Genomic DNA, 27,632 nt, shown 5'->3' with positions numbered 1-27,632 from the left:
GTCCAATAGGTCCATTTAAATAGCCTTGGCCAAATTTTCCTTTAATCAAATAATTAGGGTTTTTTTAGTTTTTCCTAATAGGGTTAGGAAAGTAATAGAGGCCTATATATGTAAGGCTTGGCCGACCACACACATTACATTACACTTGAGGAATACATTGAAATCAGATTTGTTTTGTTGAGTGAAAATTCTCTTTGAGTTCTCCAAGAATTTTCTCTTGAGTTTTCTTTAGAAGGAGTTTTAACAATCTTTTTGATTGTGGGAGCCATCTTCAACCTTCTTCTTGCCATTGTTCTTCATTGGAGGGGAGATTAGAGCCGTTTGAAGGGAGTTGTGAAATCATTCTCGATTTCAAGACTTCTTAGGACGCTATCTTTATTCTTCTTGCTGTTCAATCTTTTAATTTTCTGCTTGTGTTGATTTCATTATCTAACTTGTTTAAACTCTCTTTTTGAATCTCCAGCCCCGTTCAACCTTCAAGGATCTGTTCAGCATCAACCATGGACAACAAGAAACGTTTTGATTTCACAAAACCCCTCTTTATTACCGTCCAAACCCTGGATCTAGTTGATTTCGTGATCTGCTGAGTTTTTTTTAAAATTAACTTGCTGTTTTGTGTTCTTCTTTTCAGAGTCGGCAGTTTGGAACCTATCTTGAATTCAATTCCGTGTTCTTGGCTTCCAAGATTAGCTATTCATAAGTTTTTCTAATTCTTGGCTGATCTTTTATTGATTTGGGTATTTTCGTTTCAGATCTAATTGATTCTAAGCCGAATTTTCAGTTTCGTTTCAGATCTAAGCATCTAAAGCTTTTGTAGGAATTTCCCGTGACTTCACAACTCGATCTTGGTCTGCGCGCAACCCTTTATCAGGTTGTGCATACCAAATTGTTCCATGCGAGACTTATTGATTCATGAGGCCCATTGATATGAACCTACCCCAAAAACATCCTTGGTGCAGCTCATCAGGTGCCATTCGTAAACTTTTGCAAGCTGAACTAGCTTGTTCCAGCTCCATGAGCTCAATTCGAGCTGATTCTAGCTCATTGAGCTTGAACTTCAATTTATTTAATTTTATACTTTTAGTTTGCTGGAATAAATTTTACTTGATTAAGTTAGTTAAAATAATTTAAGTTCAGCTCCAATAATTTCGTGTTTAATGTGTTTAAATTCTAAACAAATTAAATCACAGTTTAAATGTGATCTTAATGAATGCATGTTTTAATGTGTCAAGTTAAGGACAAAATTAATATTTGTAGATAATTAATTTGTCCAGCTGAATCTGTCCATTTAAGTTGTCTTGTGCAGCCAAATTTAATGCTGCGAATTAAATATGTCTAGTTAACCACTTAATGTTGTCTTAACGTGAATTAATGGTTGATGGGTGCAGGTACATGGACGGCATTAAAAGAAGTGGTTGCTACAGAAATTTATTGTGTCTTGAGCTCATTAAATTTTCTGGAATTAATTGTGCAGCCTTGTGTTTGGACGGCAATTAAATGAGGGAGAGTTTAAGAAGTCATGCGTGGGATGGCCATAAAGGAGCTGCCGGATTCTCCTTCCATGCATGGACGTCATTTAAAGAAGTTGTTGCTGATTCCTATTTTCTATGAGCCCTTTTTCGTGGAGATCAATGGTCATTGAATTGTGGTTGAGTCAGTTGTTGTTTCTCTGTTTCCCAAATGCCTTTTTTTGGGTCTCTACAATGTCATCAATTTGCCACCCAATTGAGAGAGTGAATGAGCAACATTTAAAGAGGACTTGCATTTAAGTTACAGATTGTTGGCCACTATTCCCTAAGTAGCCCATCGTGCATTGCAAAGGTCACCAATTGTTTAATTCGGCTGAAGGTTCTTTCCACATCTAGAGACCGTTCGGCTTTGAGCTTTCACACACAAATGACCCTTCATAGCTAACTTTTCACACTTACTTGGCTTCTCAAAGACTTTCCTTAATTCTCCCAACTATTCAGCCAAAAGGTGCCAATTCAATGAGACATTTAAGGGCTTGGCCAAACCTAGACATGGCCCTTAGCCTACCGGTGCATTCATCTTGCAAGATTCATTTACTTAATTCTTAAGCTTGTCAATGAAGCTCCTATTCAGCCGAATTTCTCTAAGACATTTTAGTGAATTAATTCTGGAAATTTATTAGCTTTTTTTAGCCTTTAAGCTTGACTATTTGGCTAGCTTGTAAAAGGCTATAAATATTTTACTTTTTCATTTGTAAAGGAACTTTTGAACCTTTGATTAATGTTTATACATTTGTGAGTTTTTCAACTCTCTTATTTCATTTTAGACTCAAGTAGACTTATCTAGCTTGCTAGTGGCATCTTCCTTGTTTCTTCGAACTTATCACTCAATCCCAAGTGTGGTGTTCAACCATTTGATACCTCTAGTTCCTAATTCATATAGTTAGCGGGTCAAGGTCCTATCCACCACCATTAGGTGTCTTATAAGAATCGGGTTAGTACTCCATTTTAGTACTGGTTCCTTCTTGACCTTAAAGCCATTCGAGCCATCCGCAAATCCATCTTCAATAACCTTTAGCCTCTTCACTTAACCGAATCCATTACATATCTTACTTAGCCATCTTGATCCTATTTTGGAAACTAAATACCATATTTAGCTGAATTTAACCCTTTATTTTAAATCGGACGATACTTTTCATTTTAATGATTAGGCACATAAACGACTCGATTCACATCACCGAGCCGGTTCGTATCACCCATAATGGGGGTTTAATGGGACATTTTGGAGTGACCAAAACACTAGACATCTTGCAAGAACACTTCTATTGGCCACATATGAAGAAGGATGTCGAAAAGGTATGCTCTAAGTGCATCACATGTAAACAAGCAAAATCTAAGGTAATGTCTCACTTCCTTTACACTTCTTTGCCGATTCCTACTTCACCATAGGTAGACTTATTTATGGATTTTATTCTAGGTTTGCCACGAACGAAGAAAGGAAGAGATAGTATATTTGTTGTTGTTGACAGGTTTTCTAAGATGACACATTTTATTCCTTGTCACAAAACAGATGATGCTACACATGTGGCAGACTTATTTTTTAAAGATGTGGTAAGACTTCATGGCATCCTTAAAACAATTGTTTTCGACAGAGATGTCAAATTCCTTAGCCACTTTTGGAAGGTACTGTGGGGTAAGCTTGGTACGAAATTACTGTATTCAACTACATGTGATAGAGGTTTGCACGCAGACCAAGATCGAGCTTGTCAAGTCATGGGAAAGTCCAACGAAAGCTATAGACACTTAGCTGAAAAAAAAATAGAAATTAAACTCAAAAAGACCAAGAACCTAATTGAAGTAGAAGTAGGATACTTAGGCAGCAAGAAAGCTCGAAAATTATGAATAAAGGACGTTTCTTGATACCAAAGTGATATGGCGTTGCTTATCAAAACAACGAACCTTGAAGGATTGCGGATCTAGGATTATAGCAAACATCCTTGAAGGTTCTTTCCACATCTAGAGACCGTTCGGCTTTGAGCTTTCACACACAAATGACCCTTCATAGCCGACTTTTCACACTTACTTGGCTTGTCAAAGACTCTCCTTAATGCTCCCAACTATTCAGCCAAAAGGTGCCAATTCAATGAGACATTTAAGGGCTTGGCCGAACCTAGACATGGCCCTTAGCCTACCGGTGCATTCATCTAGCAAGATTCATTTACTTAATTCTTAAGCTTGCCAATGAAGCTCCCGTTCAGCCGAATTTCTCTAAGACATTTTAGTGAATTAATTCTGGAAATTTATTAGCTTTTCTTAGCCTTTAAGCTTGACTATTTTGCTAGCTTGTAAAAGGCTATAAATATTTTACTTTTTCATTTGTAAAGGAACTTTTTAACCTTTGATTAATGTTTATACATTTTGTGAGTTTTTCAACTCTCTTATTTCGTTTTAGACTCAAGTAGACTTATCTAGCTTGCTAGTGGCATCTTCCTTGTTTCTTCAAAATTATCACTCAATCCCGAGTGTGGCGTTCAACCATTTGATACCTCTGGTTCCTAACTCATATAGTTAGCGTGTCAAGGTCCTATCCACCACCATTAAGTGTCTTATAAGAATCGGGTTAGTACTCCATTTTAGTACTGGTTCCTTCTTGACCTTAAAGCTATTCGAGCCATCAGCAAATCCATCTTCAATAACCTTTAGCCTCTTCACTTAACCGAATCCATTACATATCTTACTTAGCCATCTTGATCCTATTTAAGAAACCAAATACCACATTTAGCCGAATTTAACCCTTTATTTTAAATCGGGTGATACTTTTCATTTTAACGATCAGGCACATAAACGACTCGACTCACATCACAGAGTCGGTTCGCATCATTTGGTATCAGAGCTAGCTAAAATTGAGGAGTACGGAGGTTCGTGAAGTGCCGAAATAAGTAAGTTGAAAAATTTTTTTAAAAAAGGTTGAAAAAAATTCAAAAAAATTAAGTTGTAATTTATTTGTATCCAGCATATTAATGTATTGAAGTATAAAAAAAATCAAAAAAAAAGAGAAGAAGAAATTTGAAAAAAAAAAGAGAAATTTTGGAAAGAAAAAGGAAAGTGTTGAAGTTGCAATTTCTGTTTCTGATGAGCAAAATACCTTTAAGATTGTATTCCATCCTTTCACGCCACACCTAAGGCAAATTCTCCTTTCTTTCAACCTACCTATCACCTTACATGGACTTCCTTTGTAAACCTATTTGAATCCGACCCTCTAGGCCTGCTTGTAAGTCTGAACGAGTCAATTACGAAGTTCGAGAAGTGAATAGAGTGGTAAAAGGCATGAGTGAAAATACATCAAGATAAAAGCCAAAATAAAAGTAAAACATGAGTGGAGAGCCATCTATTATTTTCTTTTTGAGAGATTGGTGAGGATTTTGAATTGGTGAGGATCATTTACTATTTATTCTATCTTTTTATTTTCTAACATTTTGTTGAAGCATTTCTGAAGAATTTTCTGAATTTGAATTCCAAATGTGGAAGCGAGAAATGCAAAGGATAATGCGGTCTGAATTTTGAAAAATACAAAAAGTAGAATGTAACACCCCTATCCCGTAACCGTCGCCGGAATAGGTAAGGGGCATTACCGGACTTGTAACTCATGTCAGAACAGTAAAATTTTGAACTTTTTCTTGAAATAAAGATCATTCATTTAAATAAGTACTAAGCACAGCCAGGGATAAAATTTAAACTTCTCTAAGTAAACATTCAAAAGATGCCATTTTCGCATGGCTTATATACATTAACCAAAAATATTCTTCCACCACTAGTCTATTCTATACATGCCATAAGATAATCCAAAACGTAGCAGTACCAAACAATGGATAGTGATAGTGTGACTAGTTGCTGATGATCCCCGAGCCTGTAGCTTCCAAATGAGATCTATAAAATAGAGAAAACAAAGTAAACGGAGTAAGCATTACAATGCTTAGTAAGTTTTAAGCAGTGACAATAGATAACAATCAAATTATAACATAGTTGTTCATATTTTTATTTCACTCTTCCTTCAGGCATACCATCCCTTTACCGAATATGCACATCTCATCATATACAATAGGTAGATAAACTTTCACATAAAAGTGAGCTCATGTGACATAGATATATTGTATGATTTCACATATCCTCTCACACTGATCCGAAGTCACATAATCATAGGAATAGTCTCATAGATTGCTCTCATATGCATCACATCACTACCTTATGATTTAGTTCAAATCAAGCTCACATATAAACTTGGAGTACATACCTGTTTAACCTTTCGCATTGAATATATTTATATGCAATTCTTATTACGAAGTCTTATAGCTCTAACCTCTACTCGGATTATCGGCGAGACCTTTAGCTCAGACGAAATCTCCACATGAAGTTATCGGGTCTTACCCGGACAAAATCTCCACACGTAGTCATCGGGTCTTACCCGGACATAATCTCCACACGTAGTCATCGGGTCTTACCCGGACATAATCTCCACACGTAGTCATCGGGTCTTACCCGGAATATATTTCTAAGTTCCATGTACATTTAATCACATGTTACAACATTCACATCGACTGTCATATTTGTAATTCATTTGCCTCATCCAAAAATCTAATAATACACACCTTTCACCGTTTGTCATTTGGCCACAATATATTTATATACACATCTCGTACATATCTCACATTAGCCATTTGGCTTTACCACATATCCATCTCATACACGTTTCGCATTAGCCATTCGGCCTTATCACATATATTCATGTTCACATTCATCACATTGGCCATTCGGCCTTATCTCATATATGCATGTTCACATTCATCACATTGGCCATTCGGCCTTATCACACATACGCATGTTCACATTCATCACATTGGCCATTCGGCCTTATCACGCATATATATATACAGGTTCACATTCATCACATTGGCCATTCGGCCTTATCACACATACGCATGTTCACATTCATTGCATTGGCCATTCGGCCTTATCACACATATATATACGGGTTCACATTCATCACATTGGCCATTCGGCCTTATCACACATACGCATGTTCACATCCATCACATAAAATCCTAAATCAAAATATAAATTTTCATCTATTCACATCACAATTATCCAAATATACTTCACATACCACATATACTTTCACGTATACACACTGTCTTGGCTGAATCTACATCTATCATTTTCCAATATCACAATTTAGAATTCACGTATGGGTTTAATCAATTGCTTATGAGCAACTAAAACAAGTTTATCAAGGTTTACAACATAATCTCAAATTCAGCACAAGCTGTTTTTCCTGAGAAATAGTCACTAAATTATTTATAACTGGAGCTACAAAACTCCAAATCACTTTCCGTTAATTTTTCCTGAATATAGACTCGTATATCTTCCATCCATAAAATTTCCAGAATTTTAGGTTTGGCCAATCAATACCAGATTTTTCTTAAAGTTTCCCCTGTTTCACTGTTTGACTAATCTGACCACTCTTCACTACGAATCAAATTTCTCATTTTACAGAATTCAAAATGTGTTGTATTTGATTTCATTTGAAACTAGACTCATTAAGCCTTGATTACATATTTTATGCAGCCTATAATTCCACACCAACAATTTATAGTGATTTTCTAAAATCACGTTACTGCTGCTGTCCAAAGCAAATTATTACAATTTGCTCTTAAATTTCCAAGTCCAAACACTTATGAACTTACCATTTGAGTTTAAGACATATCATGGCCACATCATATCTTATTAAATCAACTCATTATGTCCTATTATGATTGAATTTACTCAACGTTTAATCACTTAAAACTTACCTCGGATGTTGTCGAACGATTTCGGCGGCTATTCGATCACTTTTTCCTTTCCTTTATCCAACTTTGGTCCTCTAAGCTCTTGAGCTAATTCAAACAAATTTAACTTATTAAAGTCTCATTATGCTAGCTTATGGCCGAATATGACAATGAATTTGATAGGTCATATGGCCACCTTTAGCTCAAATACAAAATGGTCATACGCATTTTTAATCACATTAAGCAATTTAGTACAATTAATCAAACATTTCCTCATGTGCACCTTTATGACCAAATACACACATCATTAACCTAATATCAATTAACTAAGCACTTAACAAATTCTCCTTGAGCCGATTGTCTAAGTCAAGATAGGATCATCATTATGCTTACCTATAGCCGAATGTACAACATCAATCTATGCATTCATTCGTGTGGCCGAACATGCATGTCTATGTTGAGGCCGATTGCATACTTAATACATTCTACAAGTATGGTCACTTGTATTGACCAAATACCATTTTGTTTCAAGTTCAAAACTTGGCTAATACACATATATGCACTATTAAAACATCCTCTCCATTCCATCAATTCAACACATGCATTACTCATTAATATACAAAATTATATTCGGCCTTAGCACACCTCTTGCTGGCCGAATTTTTTCTCCATCTAGCAACATTTTATGTACTATGCCGAACCAAAAAGATCAAACACCTAGCTTAATCATTTCCAAAACACTTAACCGGCCTTTGACCAAGACTTTAAACAAAGTCTATGTTCAGCTATCACACATATGGGCATTATTAGTTCAAAGTTTTAACAAGATTAATTTCTTTGATCTTAACCTAAATGACAACCCCCATTGTTCATCTACATTTAGCATGAAACAAACACCAACCAAGAAAACAACACCCATGGCCGAGTATCATCTTCATCACATAGCAAGATTTAAACCATAGGCTAGGTAGAACTCAAACTAACATAAAAAATATGCATGAATCTCATGGAACAACATCAAACTTACCTTAACCTAGCTACAAGCATCGCCGAATCTCTTCAACATTTCCTCCTCCTAAACACCAACCAACCGAACATGAAGCAAGAAAATCCTCTTCTTCTTCCTTCCTCCTTAGAATTTTCGGCCAAAATAAATGTTAAAGGATGGACACTTTTCTTTTTTTTTTCTTTGTTTTCATCACTCACGGCAATGGGGGGGCAATCACACACATCCTTTCTTTTCTTTTTTTTCGTTTCTCATCCTACTAACACTAATATTTTATTGCCCATGCCCTTTATTTTATTAATCCTTACATAATGCACTACCCCAACATGTTTATGACAGGTTTTTAGCCATAACATCTTGTCCACCCATGCTCTTTATTTTATTAATCCTTACATAATGCACTACCCCAACATGTTTATGACATGTTTTTAGCCATAACATCTTGTCCACCCATGCTCATGGCCGGCCACTACATATTAGGGGGGGAAAATTGACATGCAAGTCCTCCCTTTTGATTACATGCACTATTAGGTCCTTGTAGATTAGCCTATCACATTTCAAAAATGTCACCCATAAGTCCTTTTGACTAAATTCACATGCAATTTACTAAATCGAAGCCTAAAACTTTCACACCTTCATAATCACATATTTTAGACAATAAATATCACATTCAAATAATTTGGTGACTCGGTTTAGCGGTCCTGAAACCGCTTTCCGACTAGGGTCACTTTAGGGGTGTCACATAGAACTCCAAGTACCCTCCGACAAAGATAAAGAAGATTTGACACGTGCTATCATTGACGTCAAAATGAGTTCAAGTCTTCAACGATTAGAGAACGAACCGCAACATGAGAATCTATTTCACACTCGATGCCATGTCCACAATAAAATTTGTTGCATCATTGTTAATGGTGAAAGTAGTTCAAATATGGCCAGCACTAGAATGGTGGAAAAACTTGGCTTACCCATTACCAAGCATCCCTAACCTTATAAGCTGCGGTGGTTTAACGACAAAGGCAAATTTGAGGTTACTCAACAAGTGTGTGTTGCCTTTTCCATCGGTAGATACCAAGACGAAGTTGTTTGCGATGTGGTGCCTATTCAAGCCTGCCATTTGCTACTAGGAGAACCATGGCAATCGGATCGCAAGGTCGCTCACGATGATTGTACCAATAGGTATTCCTTCTAGAATCAAGGAAGGAAAATCACCTTAGCGCTGCTCACACCAGAACAAGTCCATGATGACCAAATCAAATTGAAAATTTTGATTGTAAAAGAACGTGAGCAAGAAAAGAACAAAGAAAATGAAAACGAAAGAAATGAAAAGAAAAATATGAAAATGAGATTTCAAAAACAAAAGAGAGTGAAAAGAAAAAAGAGATTGAAAAAGAGATTGAAAGAGAAGAAAAGAAAGAGTGGAAAAAGAAATTGAAAGAGAGCTTGAAAAGAAATCGAGTGAAAAAGAAAATAAGTTTGCAAAAGAAATTAGTGAAGAAAGCAAACAAGAAAAAGTAAGGAATATTTTTGCTAACCCCCGTTTGAGTTTGCCTTTTGATTCTTCTTCGTTTCAGGTTTGCAAAATTCCACCCACGGTCTGGTTCCAACTTCATTATCTTTTCGACACACGACGTTTTCAATTAATTCAAAAAGGTAAGTTGGATGATGTGACTACCTTTCAAAATTTTGAAGGTAAGTCAGGTAAGAAACCTTGTGATATTCAATCTGATTGTGGTTTGGTTTCTTTTGACAAATTCGTTCATTTTGTTGGTCTTAGAGAAAGTCCATTCAAACGTTTGGTTTGTTGTTTAACTTTGAATTGAAATGTTGATGCTACTTTGAAAAGTGTCTTGCAATGCTCTAATCATCAATTGTTTCCTATTGATTCACATCACGTCCAATTGCAAGATATCATTCTCCCAACCCTTCAAGGTAAGCAAGGTAAGGTATCTTTTGAGATTCAATCTGATTGGAATTTGTTGATGTCGATTGATAAAAGTGTTCATATTGTTAATCTTAATGAAATTCATTATGATGCTCTGTATAGTTGCTATGAGTTGAATCAGTTTGTTGAGTTTGATCTGATTAGTGTCTTGGAATTTTCTTCCCATCATTCTTTCCATATCGATTCAAATAACCTCGAGATGCAAGTTAATTTGGTTGCTGATAACATTGGCCCAACTTTAAGGCAACAAAACGTGTTTGTCATATGTGATAAAAAGTATTCATGTAAACTGCTTAATCTGATTGGTTTTGATTGCTACATGAATTCTTTCAATCAATGCGATGAAATTTTGTGGATACCTTTGATTGTTCAAAAAATTTTTGCGAGGTTTGATTGTTTGAATATATCAATGCTTAGTTCTTTTTCGTTTAACAATTGTGAATTGTTGCTCAGCGAAAATTTTTCATTGTATTCGAGCATAAGTAATCAAACTCGTGTGTTTAAACCCAGAATTTGTTTTGGTTCGATTTGTGGAAAAATCAAGCATCTTAAATTTTGTGCGAATAATTTCTATAGTTTTGATACTTGGTTTTTAAATAAGGTAACGACATTTGAAAATTTTGTTTTCAATTTTTATTCGTGCCTTAAATAATTTTTGTGGTTGTACATAAAGTTTGTGTTCCGTTTGACAAATGTTAATTCAGCCACGAAGCTTCGACTACACTAATCCCTGAGGAGCAAAGGTTTGTATTGATCAAGTGAGGTAAAAAGGATCTTTATTTTTCTGCTCATAAAGGTAAGACATTTGAAAGTCTTGGAACTTCTCTGTTCTCCTTGGATGGTGTTAAAAAATCGTGTTGAAGATTTAACTTTTGTAAAACACTTAGATCGTGTTGTGCTTAGTTGTTCCATTTTGCTTGATGATGATCTATCTGTTTTGGTTGTTGATAATAAGATCCTTGTTTCTAATCATTTTTATGATGCATGTGTGAATGAATCTATAGTCAATCGTCTAATGCACGGTATGATTATGCAACTCCGTGAACCTTGTGAATCATTTCAAATACCTGCTTGTGACGATTATGTCTACCATTTGATTCATTATTCACGTTCTGGTTATGACTTGTGGAAACAATTTGAGATGTTTGAATGCCTTAAAATATGTCCATTTTTGTTTCAAATACTTGACGAGGCATTGGCGAGCAAATTAATTTGTTTTCATGATTGTCAACATGTTGTTTTGAACCTGTCCATTCGCATGCGTTATACTTGTTTTGATATGCTTATGATTGGACTACGAGCTTGCTTGCATTCCTATTTTCTAACTTATGGCTATTTTTTTCAGTTGACTCAATCGCCATTTGCCCTGTTCGATCGATGAATGTCGAGTAAGAGGAGCTATGTTCGAGTAAACCAACGCATCGACTTGAGGACAAGTCGCTTCGAAGAAAGGGGAATGATACAACCCTGCCCGAAAAACGTCCTTGGTGCAGCTCATCAGGCGCCATTCGTAAACTTTTGCAAGCTGAACTAGCTTGTTCCAGCTCCATGGAGCTTAATTCGAGCTGATTCTAGCTCATTGAGCTTGAACTTCAATTTATTTAATTTTATACTTTTAGTTTGCTGGAATAAATTTTACTTGATTAAGTTAGTTAAAATAATTTAAGTTCAGCTCCAATAATTTTGTGTTTAATGTGTTTAAATTCTAAACAAATTAAATCACAGTTTAAATGTGATCTTAATGAATGCATGTTTTAATGTGTCAAGTTAAAGACAAAATTAATATTTGTAGATAATTAATTTCTCTAGCTGAATCTGTCCATTTAAGTTGTCTTGTGCAGCCAAATTTAATGCTGCGAATTAAATATGTCTAGTTAACCACTTAATGTTGTCTTAACGTGAATTAATGGTTGATGGGTGCAGGTACATGGACGGCATTAAAAGAAGTGGTTGCTGCTGAAATTTATTGTGTCTTGAGCTCATTAAATTTTCTAGAATTAATTGTGCAGCCTTGTGTTTGGACGGCAATTAAATGAGGGAGAGTTTAAGAAGTCATGCGTGGGATGGCCATAAAGGAGCTGCCGGATTCTCCTTCCATGCATGGATATCATTTAAAGAAGTTGTTGCTGATTCCTATTTCCTATGAGCCCTTTTTCGTGGAGATCAATGGTCATTGAATTGTGGTTGAGTCAGTTGTTGTTTCTCTCTTTCCTAAATGCCTTTTTTTGGGTCTCTACAATGTCATCAATTTGCCACCCAATTGAGAGAGTGAATGAGCAACATTTAAAGAGGACTTGCATTTAAGTTACAGATTGTTGGCCACTATTCCCTAAGTAGCCCATCGTGCATTGCAAAGGTCACCAATTGTTTAATTCGGCTGAAGGTTCTTTCTACATCTAGAGACCGTTCGGCTTTGAGCTTTCACACACAAATGACCCTTCATAGCTGACTTTTCACACTTACTTGGCTTCTCAAAGACTTTCATTAATGCTCCCAACTATTCAGCCAAAAGGTGCCAATTCAATGAGACATTTAAGGGCTTGGCCAAACCTAGACATGGCCCTTAGCCTACCGGTGCATTCATCTTGCAAGATTCATTTACTTAATTCTTAAGCTTGTCAATGAAGCTCCTATTCAGCCGAATTTCTCTAAGACATTTTAGTGAATTAATTCTGGAAATTTATTAGCTTTTTTTAGCCTTTAAGCTTGACTATTTGGCTAGCTTGTAAAAGGCTATAAATATTTTACTTTTTCATTTGTAAAGGAACTTTTGAACCTTTGATTAATGTTTATACATTTTGTGAGTTTTTCAACTCTCTTATTTCATTTTAGACTCAAGTAAACTTATCTAGCTTGCTAGTGGCATCTTCCTTGTTTCTTCGAACTTATCACTCAATCCCAAGTGTGGTGTTCAACCATTTGATACCTCTAGTTCCTAATTCATATAGTTAGCGGGTCAAGGTCCTATCCACCACCATTAGGTGTCTTATAAGAATCGGGTTAGTACTCCATTTTAGTACTGGTTCCTTCTTGACCTTAAAGCCATTCGAGCCATCCGCAAATCCATCTTCAATAACCTTTAGCCTCTTCACTTAACCGAATCCATTACATATCTTACTTAGCCATCTTGATCCTATTTTGGAAACTAAATACCATATTTAGCTGAATTTAACCCTTTATTTTAAATCGGACGATACTTTTCATTTTAATGATTAGGCACATAAACGACTCGATTCATATCACCGAGCTGGTTCGTATCACCCATAATGGGGGTTTAATGGGACATTTTGGAGTGACCAAAACACTAGACATCTTGCAAGAACACTTCTATTGGCCACATATGAAGAAGGATTTCGAAAAGGTATGTTCTAAGTGCATCACATGTAAACAAGCAAAATCTAAGGTAATGTCTCACTTCCTTTACACTCCTTTGCCGATTCCTACTTCACCATAGGTAGACTTATTTATGGATTTTATTCTAGGTTTGCCACGAACGAAGAAAGGAAGAGATAGTATATTTGTTGTTGTTGACAGGTTTTCCAAGATGACACATTTTATTCCTTGTCACAAAACAGATGATGCTACACATGTGGCAGACTTATTTTTTAAAGATGTGGTAAGACTTCATGGCATCCTTAAAACAATTGTTTTCGACAGAGATGTCAAATTCCTTAGCCACTTTTGGAAGGTACTGTGGGGTAAGCTTGGTACGAAATTACTGTATTCAACTACATGTGATAGAGGTTTGCGCGCAGACCAAGATCGAGCTTGTCAAGTCATGGGAAAGTCCAACGAAAGCTATAGACACTTAGCTGAAAAAAAATAGAAATTAAACTCAAAAAGACCAAGAACCTAATTGAAGTAGAAGTAGGATACTTAGGCAGCAAGAAAGTTGGAAAATTATGAATAAAGGACGTTTCTTGATACCAAAGTGATATGGCGTTGCTTATCGAAACAACGAACCTTGAAGGATTGCGGATCTAGGATTATAGCAAACATCCTTTCTGCAGCATAAACAACACACAAACAAAACAAAAGAAAGGGAACAAAATTCAACAAAAAAAACAAAATAAAATTGGAGACGAAAAACTCGAAAGAGCCTGCACAATAGACTATACAAACCCGAATCGAATATGTTTCACGTCGAAGGACTTGGACCCTCTAGATAGCAATCTAGGAACCCTAAGTATCACGAAAGTTTTGACACAACAAACTAAGTCTGAAATGTCAAAGAAAGTTCAATGAAGAACCGAAATTGAGAGAAAATTCTCACAAATATTTGTTTAATAAAAATCATCTAACCAGATTACATTGTTTGAACATCTATTTATAAGTATAAGGAAGGGGTTGTCGAATTTGAACTTGTCGCTTTAAATAAAGAATTCAAATTTTAATATGAATGAGTTATATCCTCTCTTGGCGCCATCAAATACCAACCACACATTTAATATGTGTGAAATGTTTGAAATTCAAACATTTGAACTCTTGTTCTTATCCCTTTGAATTTGGTGTCATATGTAGAGAAGAGGGCTGATTTCGGCCACACATGCACACACATATGTCAAGGCTGTTACGTGTGTGATTTACATGCTGGGATGCCACCTAGGCTGCCACATGTGTGTGGGACACTCCCCGACACGTGGACACCTTCCAGCTACTTCTGGACTTGTCAGCTAGAGTTGAGCTGGTGGAGCTGAAATTGAGCTAGCTAGAAATGTACTGAGTTGAAATGAGCTGGAAACAAACTTTCAGAACTATTTCGAGCTGAGAGGAGCTGTACGCACATATGTGAGCTTCAACCAAGCTAGAAATAAGGTCTTAAGCTACTATCCATTATTGTACCTATATCAACACATATCAAACTTCCTTCAAATTTTTGTAAATTTAATGGAAAACACAATTACAAGCTGGAACAGTTGCAATTCTTATTCTTTAACACACTTACAATTTAGAAACAACTTAGAAACAATACAAATACTATCAACCCAATTGCAGAAACATACTTAGCATAACATATACATACTTAAACGCATGAACTAGTAATATAACCGAGATATGTCACATATCAGCATGCAACATGTTATAAAGCCTATGTTCTAAGGCATGAACATGATCGAATGAATCTGGAATCGTAGCACAAGTAAGGAACAAGACTTCCCTGAATTTCTTTGCCTTAGAACAGGTAATAGGTCCTAATGGTAAAACCTCTGGATCAGTTTGCTTTGTTTGAGTAAATGTGCTCACATCACAAAGAATGTTGAAAAACAGATCCTTGAAGCTGGGAATGACTGAAACACAACAAGAACAATTAAACCAAGTTAATCAACAAATCGACACAAACAGAATTAATTAAAGAAGAACAAACAGCAAGAAAGATAAAGAAAGTCCTAAGAAGCCTTGAAATCAAGAAAGATTTCACAACTCCCTTCAAACTGCTCCAATCTACCCTCCAATGTAAAAACACAGAAAGAAGAAGGTTGAAGATGGCTCCTACAATCAAAAAGATTGTTAAAACTACTTCTAAAGAAAACTCAAGAGAGAATTCTTGGAGAAACTCAAAGAGAATTTTCACTCAACAAAAAAAATCTGATTTCAATCTAATGTGTTTAAGGGTGGCTGGCCAAACCATATATATAGGTCTTCTAACTACTTTCCTAGCCCTACTAGGAAAACTAAAAAAAACCTTAATTGTTGACTTTCAAGGGGAATTTCGTCCAAGGCCTTTAAATGGGCCTCTTGGACTAAATTTTTACATAGAAATTTATTCATAAAGTCTAAAAATTAAAACTAAGTATTTAAAGAATTAAAATTTTACAAATTGGGCCACTTTGACAATTTGGCCTAATTTTCAACTAAGTCTAATTTAAACTTCTTGGTTGGGCATGGAACAACTTATTGGGTTGTATCTTCAAGAACTTGGGCTTGTAATCCGTTCTCTCACGAAATTGGTTCATTGATGCTCGTAACTGAGATCCAATGCGCTTTAGCTGCAAGATTCAGTTTCTTGGGCTAAGATTTCCAAGAATTGAAATCTTGATTTTCTTGATTTTTGAAATCGCTCAAAACAGCAAAATTGGACCAAGATTCGATTTCTTGATTTTCTTGAAAACAAGAAAGTAAATCTTGATTTTCTTTTTCCTTTGTGTACACATCTAAGGCCTTGTTAATGAAATCTTGAACGGTTCCATCTAGTTTCATACGCATTTGCCTAGCCTTTGACCTCGTTATTGTGCCTTGTGGTAATTTGAGCCCACCATGTTCTTGAGCTTGAGTTGGCCCTTTATGACTCGTATCATTCCCCCTTCCTCAAAAAGATTCGGGCTCGAATCTGAAAATTCAAATGGAGATAAGTCAGCCACATTGAAAATAGAACTTACATTGTACTCACCGGGTAGGTCAATTTTGTATGCATTATCATTGATCTGCTCGAGTACTTGGAAAGGCCCATCGCCTCTTGGGTCCAACTTGGTCTTTCTTTTTGTAGGAAATCGTTCTTTCCTCATATGGACCCAAACCCAATCTCTGGGTTCAAGGACAACCCATTTACGCCCCTTATTTGCTTTGTTAGTGTTGATGTCATTTATTTTGGCTATTCGTTGCCTAGCCTTCTCGTGTAAGGATTTCACCAGCTCAGCTTTCTGTTCGCCATCTAAATTAACAATTTGTTCTAGTGGTAATGGCGCAAGGTCAAGTACTGTTAGTGGGTTAAAACCATAAACAAGTTCAAATGGTGAATAGCCAGTTGTAGAATGAATAGATCTATTATATGCAAATTCAACAAATGGCAAACATTCTTCCCAATTTTTAATGTTCTTTCCCACAACAAATCGTAATAAGGCTCCTAAAATTCGATTGACTACCTCAGTTTGGCCATCGGTTTGGGGCTGAGATGTAGTTGAATACAGTAATTTCGTACCAAGCTTACCCCACAATACCTTCCAAAATTGGCAAAGGAATTTGACATCTCTGTCAGAAAAAATTGTTTTAGGGATGCCATGAAGTCTTACCACACCTTTAAAAAATAAGTCTGCCATATGTGTAGCATCATCTATTTTGTGACAAGGAAAACAATGTGCCATCTTGGAAAACCTATCAACAACAACAAATATACTATCCCTTCCTTTCTTAGTTTGTGGCAAACCTAGAATAAAATCCATGGATAAGTCTATCCATGGTGAAGTAGGAATGCCGTGAGGCATTACCTTAGATTTTGCTTGTTTACATGTGATGCACTTAGAACATACCTTTTCGACATCCTTCTTCATATGTGGCCAATGGAAGTGTTCTTGCAAGATGTCTAGTGTTTTCGTCACTTCAAAATGTCTCATTAAACCCCCACTATGGGCCTCATGAATCAATAAGTCTCACATGGAACAATTTGGTATGCACAACTGATGTGAGCACATTTATGACAACAAAGAAAACCGATCAGGAGGTCTTACCATTAGGACCTATTACCTGTTCTAAGGTAAAGAAATTCAGGGAAGTCTTGTTCCTTGTGCTACGATTCTAGATTCATTCAATCATGTTCATGCCTTAGAACATAGGCTTTATAACATGTTGCATGGTGATATGTGACATTTCTCGGTTATATTCCTAGTCCATGTGTTTAAGTATGTATATGTTATGCTGTGTACGTTTCGGCAATTGGGTTGATAGTATTTGTATTGTTTCTAATTTGTTTCTAAATTGTAAGTGTGTTAAAGAATAAGAATTGCAAGTGTTCCAGCTTGTAATTGTGTTTTCCATTAAATTTACAAAACTTTGATGGAAGTTTGATATGTTTTGATATAGGTACAATAATGGACAGCAGCTTAAGACTTCATTTCTAGCTCGGTTGAAGCTCACATATGTGCGTGCAGCTCTTCTCAGCTCGAAATAGTTCTGAAAGTTTGTTTCTAGCTCATTTCAGCTCAGTACATTTCTAGCTAGCTCAATTTCAGCTCCACCAGCTCAACTATAGCTGACAAGTCCAGAAGTAGCTGGAAGGTGTCCTACGTGTCGGGGAGTGTCCCATACACATGTGGCAGCCTAGGTGGCATCCCAGCATGTAAATCACACACGTAATAGCCTTGACACATGTGTGTGCATGTGTGGCCGAAATCAGCCCTCTTCTCTACATATGACGCCAAATTCAAAGGGATAAGAACAAGAGTTCAAATGTTTGAATTTCAAACGTTTTGGATAAGAACAAGAGTTCAAATGTTTGAATTTCAAACATTTCACACATATTAAATGTGTGGTTGGTATTTGATGGTGCCAAGAGAGGATATAACTCATTCATATTCAAATTTGAATTCTTTGTTTATAGCCACAAGTTCAAATTCGACAACCCCTTCCTTATACTTATAAATAGATGTTCAAACAATGTAATCTGGTTAGATGACTTTTATTAAACAAATATTTGTGAGAACTTTCTCTCAATTTCGGTTCTTCATTGAACTTTCTTTGACATTTCAGACTTAGTTTGTTGTGTCAAAACTTCCTTGATACTTACAGTTCCTAGATTGCTATCTAGAGGGTCCAAGTCCTTCGACGTGAAACATATTTGATTCGGGTTTGCATAGTCTATTGTGCAAGTTCTTTCGAGTTTTTCGTCTCCAATTTTATTTTTTTTGTTTTTGTTGAATTTTGTTCCTTTTCTTTTGTTTTGTTTGTGTGTTGTTTATGCTGCAGAAAGGATGTTTGTTATAATCCTAGATCTGCAATCCTTCAAGGTTCGTTGTTTCTATAAGTAACGCCATATCAAGTGGTAATCAGATCTTAGGTTGGATTTTAGCACGTTCTGCAAAAAAAACAAAATAAAAAAATATATTTATCAAAGTTTAAAAAATTTGAATATCAAAGTTTAAAAGAAAAAAAGAAAAAAATTCAAAAAATATATATAATAAAATAAGTTTTTGAAATTTTGTGAAAATTACAAAAGAACAGTGTTGAATTGTGTGTGACATGTTGAAAGATGCTCAAATTACACCTTGAAATACGTGAAAATCATCCGAAACAACTTTTCTTGTTTGATTCGGTGATAGGATCGTTGTAAGCATTTCTTTTGTAGTAAGTTGTTGAGTTTTCTTTCTTGTTGTCATCCTCCTCGTTTCTTTATTTTTTTTCTTTTCTTTTCTAGACCTATATCTCTCTTTAACTGTTTGTTTCTTTAACCTTTATTTTCTTTTCTTTTCCCTTTCTCTTGTAAGTTTGACACAGTTAACAAGTCAGAAGGATGGGATTAGTTCCCTAAAGAACTTATTGTGAGTGATCGAATGAAAAAAAAGGCATTGATCGTTGTGAGAATAGAAAGGGAGAGAAAAATAGCCATTCAAGCATTCTCTCAAGTGAAATACGAGCGATGAGTGTATTTTGAGTGCACTGTTCTTTGGAGTGAAAACCGAGAGGTTTTGTCAGTGTGCTGTGAGGACTTTTATTATTTTTGTTTTACATAACTTTTTATCAGTATCCTTTGTGTTGTTTAAGTATGTCAGGATCGGAAGATCGTATTCGTGATGAAAATCAGCCACTAGATTTGCAAATGCAGGCTCTTACTCGCACCTTGCAACGTCTGTTAAAAAATGCATTAGAGCCTATACATTCTCGTTTGGACAAGATGATACGGCCACGCCTTGGGCACACTTTTGGACTAGCTCCCTAAGCATTGTTTGCAAATCCATGCAAGCTGAATTAGTTCAATTCCTTCTCATTGAGCTCTGTTTAGCTTGTTTCCAGCTCACTCGAGCTCAAGTCAACTCATTCAAGCTCAATTCAGCTCAATCTTAACCCAATAAGCTTATTTTTAGCTTTCTTTAGCTTGCTTTTATTTTCCTGAAATAAACCATTTAATTTGTCTTTAGTTGAATTAGTTGTTTATTTTAAGTTAATTAATTTGTTAAATCTGGACAAATAATTAATTAAGTGTTTTAATTATATCTAACTTAAATACTTAATTAATTATGATGTTTTAAATATGTCTGAAATTGTTAATATGTATGGCCAAATTTAATGTGCAAATTATTGAGTTCATATGCTGCTAATTTAATGTGTTTGAAATGCGTTTAACTTGCTGATTTAATTTGCTGCAGGTTCATGAACGGATTGGTGCAATGTATGGGAGTGTGCATGCACAATTGAGGTTCAATGGATGGCATTTAAAGGAGCACATGCATTTGGGACGTTCATGCAAGAGGGAGTTGCTGAAAGTTCATGTATTTGAAGATTCATGGATCATATTTATGGGGGAAAATACATGGGACGTTTCATGCATGATTCATGCATTTTCAAGATGACCATTCAAGTATTTTAGGCACATTAATGCCTCATGCAGCCAAGGGAGATGTAGGATCATTAAAGAGCTGCACATTCATGGAATTATGAAGATTCTTCAAGGCTAAGGATGCATGAATGCATCAAGTGAAGCATCATGATGGTTCGGCCAATTCATGTACCATCTTCAAGCATGAACTGAATTTTAATGCTATTTGTGTGAACATGTTAAATACCTGTGTGAACAACATAGATGCCGAATATCAATAGGCATTTTAGGCTTATAAATAGCTTACTTGTTTATTGTAAAAGGTTACAGAATTTGATCAATTAAACTTAATAGAACTTTTGTTCTTGTGAGGTTACCTCCTCTCTTCTTTCGTTCGAGTCTCGAAGCGACTTATCTAGCTTGCTAGTGGTGTCAATCCGAACTCCATTGAACTTATCACCGAATCAGTGTGGCATTCAACCATCTTCCTATACCTTTGGTTCTTACCTCCATATAGGTAACGGGTCAAGGTCCGCTTCTATCCTTCATCAAAATTCACCTTAAGCAATATAAGACTCGGGGTAATACTTTTTAGTATTGAATCATTCTTAAAGTTTGAGTTCTTTACCCATTTCCATTTATTTATCATCTTTGTAACTTAATTCTTTGTTAAACCGAACCTATCTTTCATCAAACCAAAACCCATCCTTTGAACCCATTTTGCCTACCTTCCGCTTATAAAACATTCAAACTCCATCTATCTACAAATTTGAACGAGCTTCTCGTCGACGATCGGGCATCTTAAGTGAACCCGACTCAATCAATCGGGCCAGATCACATCATTTGGTATCAGAGCTACTAAAACGAGGAGTGCCGACATTCGTATCAAGCTCGGAGTAGGTTCGTAACGTAAAAAAATCAAAAAAAAATTGAGTTGGAATTTAATTTTTTTCTCTTCCTTGTATTTTGTTACTATTGTATTGGATTTAAAAAAAAGAGAAGAAATTCAGAAAAAAATTCAAAAAAATCGAAAAAAAAGGAAAAAAAAAAGGTGAGCAAAAAAAAATCAAGTTAAAAAAAAAGTGAAAAGTCTTGCCAGTTTTTATTTTCTTATCTTATTTACTCCGATTATCAAGTTTCCCTTCCTACCATTATTTACCCATTCCAACGGCACACTTTAAACAAAATTTGTTCTTTGTTTAGCCTACCCTACACCTGACGTTATTTCCTTTGTAAACCAATTTGAAACCGACCCTCAAGCAGCAAATTAAGTCTACCGAGACAAATCACGAAATTGTGAGAAGAGGTTGAGTGGAAAAAGGCACGAGTGAAATTACATCAAAGAAAAAGCCAAAATTTGAATGTAAACATGAGTGCGAGTGAAAATCATTATTTCCTTTTCGAGCGAATTTGTGAGGTTTGTGGTAAGGTATTTATTTTCTTTATTATTTTTTCTAACATCTTCTTGTCATTACTTAATCATGTCTCGAGAAACATTTCCCGAATCAGAATTCCAATATTTGATGCAAGAGATGCGTAGAATGGTGAAATCAAAATTTGATAAATTGCATGATCAATTGGATCGAGTGGAGGAAAGAGCCCGATGGAAGCCAAACTCACCGGGTGAAGAGACGGAGACAAGATCATCACGAAGGCACACATCCATTGATTTTTTGGGAAGAGATTCATACCATGATTCCTATTCAACGAGGAACTCAAGACGAAGCAAAGCAAGTTTTGAGTTTGAAGCTTTCCGAGGTGACGAACGAGAAATCACAAGTAGTCCTTCGTATGCACCGAGGTATTCGTCCGCCAAGAATCAATCTCGAAGAGGTGATCATTTTTTGTATGAAAGTCATTCCAATTATACCCAACGAGAGTCATTTCGTGCTGATTCATTTGTAACATCTCCATCCTATAATGAAAGAGCGAGGCAAAAAGAAAAAGAAATAAGAAGAAAGGAAAGACAAGAAATGTTGATGAGAGAAAATGAGCATATATGGAATGAAATCGAGAGACGAAAAAAAGAAATGAAAGAAAAGGAACAAGAAATTGAAAAAGAGAGTGAGATTGAAGAAAGAAACGAGAGTGTAAAAGAAACGAGTGTCATGGAAAAAGAAATTGAGATTGAAAAAGGATGTGAAAAAGAGAAAGAAATCGAAAAAGAAATTGAGATTGAACAAAAGTGTGAGGAAAAAGAGAAAATTGAAAAAGAAAGAAAAGACAATGAGTTAGAAAAACAAACGAGAGAAAAGGAGGCAAAAGGGCAAGAAAAAGTGAGGAATTTGTTTACTAAACCACATGAGAATTTGTCTTGTTTTGTTTCCTCTTTTCAGGTCTCCGGAAGGCCAAGTGACGATAATTTTCAACTCCAATACCTCTCGAAGGAGAGAAGGTTCACTTTGGCTGAAAAAGGTCATGTTCTCAACGATCCTGGTTCGCCTATGCCAAAAGGTAAGCAATGTATGAATGTTGAAAATTTTAAAGCACTTCTGCCTTACTCGATTGTTGATAGACACATTGTTGATGATTTGGTCTTTAGAAAGAATCTGAACTTTGACGTGGCTATTTGTCATTCTTTGATTGATGATGATCCATTTGTTTTGTCTAATGATAAAAAGATTCTTGCTTTTGAAAAATATCATTTTGATGGTATTGGTTGTTTATCTTTAACTTGCAATGGAATGCATGTTTTGGATGCGCAAGATGAAAGTCCGTATAAATTGTTCATTTTATCTGATTCCATTGAAAAGGAATGGAAATGTATTGTTGAGTATGGTATTGGCAAGATTTTTGATGAAGAACGAATAAATCAGCACCAACAAAATCTAGAATTGAGTGATCAAAAGTCGACATATCATTTGCTTGGTTGTGTTGATCATGTGGATTATCTAATTTATGGTGTGAAATTTCCATGTTTTCATAAATCTTTTCGAATGAAATTTAAAGGGTTTGCTTGTTTGAATTTGAGTATGCTAACACCCTCGTTGTTTAATTTGTGTAAATTGTTGGAGATAAAAGGACTCTTTTTGCCATTTGGATCGAGTAGTCAAAATCATGTCTTTAATCGTGGAGTTTCTTATTATGAATCATCCATGAAAGAAAGCAAGTATCGTAAATTTTGTTTGAATGAATGTGTAAACAATCTTTGTTTGTATGATGCTTTGTCTTTAAGTTTGAAAATGAGACATGTGAATCTTGTTGGTTTGTTAAGTCAAAATCCAAATTTTGTTTTCAGAGGTTGTTCTCAACTATGGTCTAAAAGATCTGAACATGTTTTGCATGATAATCATTTTGAGATGTTTAGTGTTCTTTCTATGAAGTCTGTCATGAAATTGCTAAATCAAATTGAAATGGCAAGAGAAAATTTTGTTTTTGACCCCGGAGATTATTATTCTTTGTTCTTGTTAAAAGGGCTTGGATTCTGTAATTCTAATCTTCGAGATTATGCCTTTGGACTGTTTTGTGATTTAGGTTTGTTTCTATCGAGAAAAAAGGTAAGAACAATTTCTATTTTTGACCCTGGTATCGGTTTATTTGTTCGAATTGTGAATCAAATTTTGGAAAGTTCCTGAAATAAACCATTTAATTTGTCTTTAGTTGAATTAGTTGTTTATTTTAAGTTAATTAATTTGTTAAATCTGGACAAATAATTAATTAAGTGTTTTAATTATATCTAACTTAAATACTTAATTAATTATGATGTTTTAAATATGTCTGAAATTGTTAATATGTATGGCCAAATTTAATGTGCAAATTATTGAGTTCATATGCTGCTAATTTAATGTGTTTGAAATGCATTTAACTTGCTGATTTAATTTGCTGCAGGTTCATGAACGGATTGGTGCAATGTATGGGAGTGTGCATGCACAATTGAGGTTCAATGGATGGCATTTAAAGGAGCACATGCATTTGGGACGTTCATGCAAGAGGGAGTTGCTAAAAGTTCATGTATTTGAAGATTCATGGATCATATTTATGGGGGAAAATACATGGGACGTTTCATGCATGACTCATGCATTTTCAAGATGACCATTCAAGTATTTTAGGCACATTAATGCCTCATTCAGCCAAGGGAGATGTAGGATCATTAAAGAGCTGCACATTCATGGAATTATGAAGATTCTTCAAGGCTAAGGATGCATGGATGCATCAAGTGAAGCATCATGATGGTTCGGCCAATTCATGTACCATCTTCAAGCATGAACTGAATTTTAATGCTATTTGTGTGAACATGTTAAATACCTGTGTGAACAACATAGATGCCGAATATCAATAGGCATTTTAGGCTTATAAATAGCTTACTAGAACTTTTGTTCTTGTGAGGTTACCTCCTCTCTTCTTTCGTTCGAGTCTCGAAGCGACTTATCTAGCTTGCTAGTGGTGTCAATCCGAACTCCATTGAACTTATCACCGAATCGATGTGGCGTTCAACCATCTTCCTATACCTTTGGTTCTTACCTCCATATAGGTAACGGGTCAAGGTCCGCTTCTATCCTTCATCAAAATTCACCTTAAGCAATATAAGACTCGGGGCAATACTTTTTAGTATTGAATCATTCTTAAAGTTTGAGTTCTTTATCCATTTCCATTTATTTATCATCTTTGTAACTTAATTCTTTGTTAAACCGAACCTATCTTTCATCAAACCAAAACCCATCCTTTGAACCCATTTTGCCTACCTTCCGCTTATAAAACATTCAAACTCCATCTATCTACAAATTTGAACGAGCTTCTCGTCGATGATCGGGCATCTTAAGTGAACCCGACTCAATCAATCGAGCTGGATCACATCACAAGATCGAACTTTCACCAAGGGTGAATCAACGACTAGGACGCGCAGTTGATGATAATATTTCTAACATAAAAGTTGTTATACCTTCTTTTCAGGGACGAACATATCTTGATGCATATCTTGCTTGGGAAAGCTGGGTAGAACATGTTTTCGAGTGTTATAATTACTCATAACAGAAGAAGGTTCGTTTGGCTGTGATGGAATTCACAGACTATGCCTGGATCTGGTGGGATCAATTATTGATAAGTCGAAGATGTACCAGTGATGATACGATCCCACCCCGAGAACAGCCATTGGTTCAGCCTATAAGCGAGGCTCGTCGTTTTTGCAAGCTGAATGTAGCTCAATCCCAACTCTATGAGCTTCAATTAGCTCAAATTTAGCTCGAGGAGCTCACCTTTAATTTTCATTAAATTTGCTAGAATAAATAAATTTAGTTGCTGAATTAGTTTAATAGTTAATTAGCTAAGTAATTTAATAAAATCTGGACATACTAAATTTTGTGATAAATGTGTTTTAATTTATTACATGTTATTCATGTGTCTAATTTTATTCCAAGCTTTAATGATGTCTAAGTCCAGCCAAATTTATGTTGTCCAAATTCAAACATGTTTTAATTATGTTCCAAGGGCTGCAGAATTTAATATGCAGAATTTTGGTGTCAATTGCTGCCAAATTAATGTGCCTAAAATGCATTTGATTTATTGAATGAATTTGCTGCAGGTACAACACACTTGGACGTCCTTGTTGCATGAAGGAATTAAAAGAAGGTACATGCAGGGGACGGCACATGCATGTTTGGGAAATTAAATTTGGCTACTGTTTGAAGTCTCCTAGGTGACCATTCGGCCAAAGGAGCTGTTGTTTCCTACTCCCAAGCTGCACATTCATCCGAATTTAATTCTTTTCACATTGCTGGGCAAATGTTCACACATAATGACTATTTGGTTCAGAGCTTTCACACCTCAAAAAGGTTGATCAGTAACTCCTTAATTGCTGGTCACTTTCCAGCAATAGTTGCAATATAAATGAGCTTATTTAAGTCTATTAAACGAACCAAGCTGCTGCCATGCACCTCTCCAAGCTTCCAAGTTCATTTTTCATTCTAGAAGTTGCCCATTCAAGCTCATATTCAGCTGAATCTTGTTAGCCTAATTAAATAGATTCATTTGCTTAGTTTTTAAAGATGCATGTGGCTATTCGGCTAGCTTAGTCTTTGCCTATAAATAGTGTTAAAATTACTTTGTAAAAGGACTTTTGAACCTTAATGAATTGCTGTCAATTTGTTGAGAGAATTCTTCTCTTCTATTTCGTCCAAAAACTTCGTTGACTTATCTAACTAGTTAGTGGCGTCAACCCGTTTTTGTTCAATAGAACTTATCACGAAATCGTGTGGCGTTCAACCTAAATTATACCAAGTTTCCTATCTCTTTTAGATAGTAGGTCGAGGTTTCCCTATCCTTTCTCATAAACAAATTTAGAACCTATAAGTTTCGGGTCAACCTTCAATCGAAGTGTTGGTTCATTCTTGTTCTAAGTTTTCATTTTAATTCCAAATATCGGGTTTTCTTTTTCCATCCACAACCAAGCCTCAATCATTCGATTAGCCATGTTCTTCTTAAGCCTATACTTGATACCCTTAAACTACATTTACCCTAATATCTGACATCAATCCAACTCAAACGATTCTTCTTTGTTTTAATGATCGGGCAACTATACGACTCGGATTAATCAACGAGGTCAGGGCGTATTATTTGGTATCAGAGCTATTTAGAAAAAGAGGAACGGACGTTCGAGAAGAGCCGGAGTAAGTAGATTTGTCAAAAAAATTGTTAAAAAAATCGTACAAAAAAAAGTTGTATTTATTTTACTTGTAAATCATCATATTGTATTAAAGTTTATTATAAAAAAAAGAGAAATTCGAAAAAACAAAGGTTTGTTGAAAGTGGTAAACTCATCTTTTGGTCATTCCCGATCAACAATTTCTTATTTCTAGCACTTTTCATCCTAACGCCACATCTGTTAACCAAAAATCGTTCTTTTAGCCCACCTACATCCTTTATATATTTACCCTTGCAAATCTCTTGAAATCGACCCCCTAAACTAGAAGATCTAGTCTTACAGAGTTTTATACGAAATCACAAGAGAAGATACGAGTGGAAAAATGCTTGAGTATGTGAGCACAATAGAGGGGAGGTAAAAGCCAAAATTAAGTGTTAAACATGAGTGGGAGTGACAATTATTTTTCTTTCCGAGTGAACCGTTCAAAATGTTGCACATGGAGGAGGTGGAGTACCGGATTTGGCTCAACAAGCCATGTTACGAGAATTCCAATGCATGGTCCGAAACGAGATG

Source organism: Gossypium hirsutum, chromosome D11 (assembly GCF_007990345.1).
Source record: "Gossypium hirsutum isolate 1008001.06 chromosome D11, Gossypium_hirsutum_v2.1, whole genome shotgun sequence".
NCBI lineage: Eukaryota > Viridiplantae > Streptophyta > Magnoliopsida > Malvales > Malvaceae > Gossypium > Gossypium hirsutum.
This window is presented reverse-complemented; position numbering follows the sequence as displayed.